We start from the raw sequence: 671 nt of genomic DNA on the forward strand, positions 1-671 counted from the left end.
CGTTTTGTTCTGAGAATCATGGACTCAGGAAACATCGCCACGTGTTTACTAGAAGTGTGAAACTATCAGCTCACCAATAATCTATGTGCATGAAGAAAAAAAGTACCCCAGGACACAACTGAGTATATTATCAGCCTAATTTGTCCTTGGTAATTTCATGAGATGACAATCAGACTTGTCATCCTCTTCCCTTCACCACAAATGAGGAAATAAGTTTGAGAAATGTTTTGAACATTACCTCATCAGGTTTTTCCACCCCTGAAGACACAACACAATCTGTATCAGCAGGAGTATCACACACACACACACTCACATGAGCACACACGTGTGCACACATCCATAGATACACAGACTTTCACACACATACATATAAATACACACACATACTGTCACACACATGCACACACACACATACACACACATAACTTTTCTTAATTTTTACTTCATCCACACTAGAATTATTTTCAGTATGTATATCTTTCAAAGACAAATGCAAATACATTATAGTAGCCATGGCATGATCATTTCAAATATTTGAAAAATGTTTCTCATTTTTTGTTGCCATTTTTTTTACAATAGGAAAACTTTATTTTTCTATTTTATTTTAATTAGGTATTTTCTTCATTTACATTTCCAATGCTATCCCAAAAGTCCCCCATACCCTCCCCCCC

This window comes from Mus caroli, chromosome 11 (assembly GCF_900094665.2).
Source record: "Mus caroli chromosome 11, CAROLI_EIJ_v1.1, whole genome shotgun sequence".
In the NCBI taxonomy this organism is placed as follows: Eukaryota; Metazoa; Chordata; class Mammalia; order Rodentia; family Muridae; genus Mus; species Mus caroli.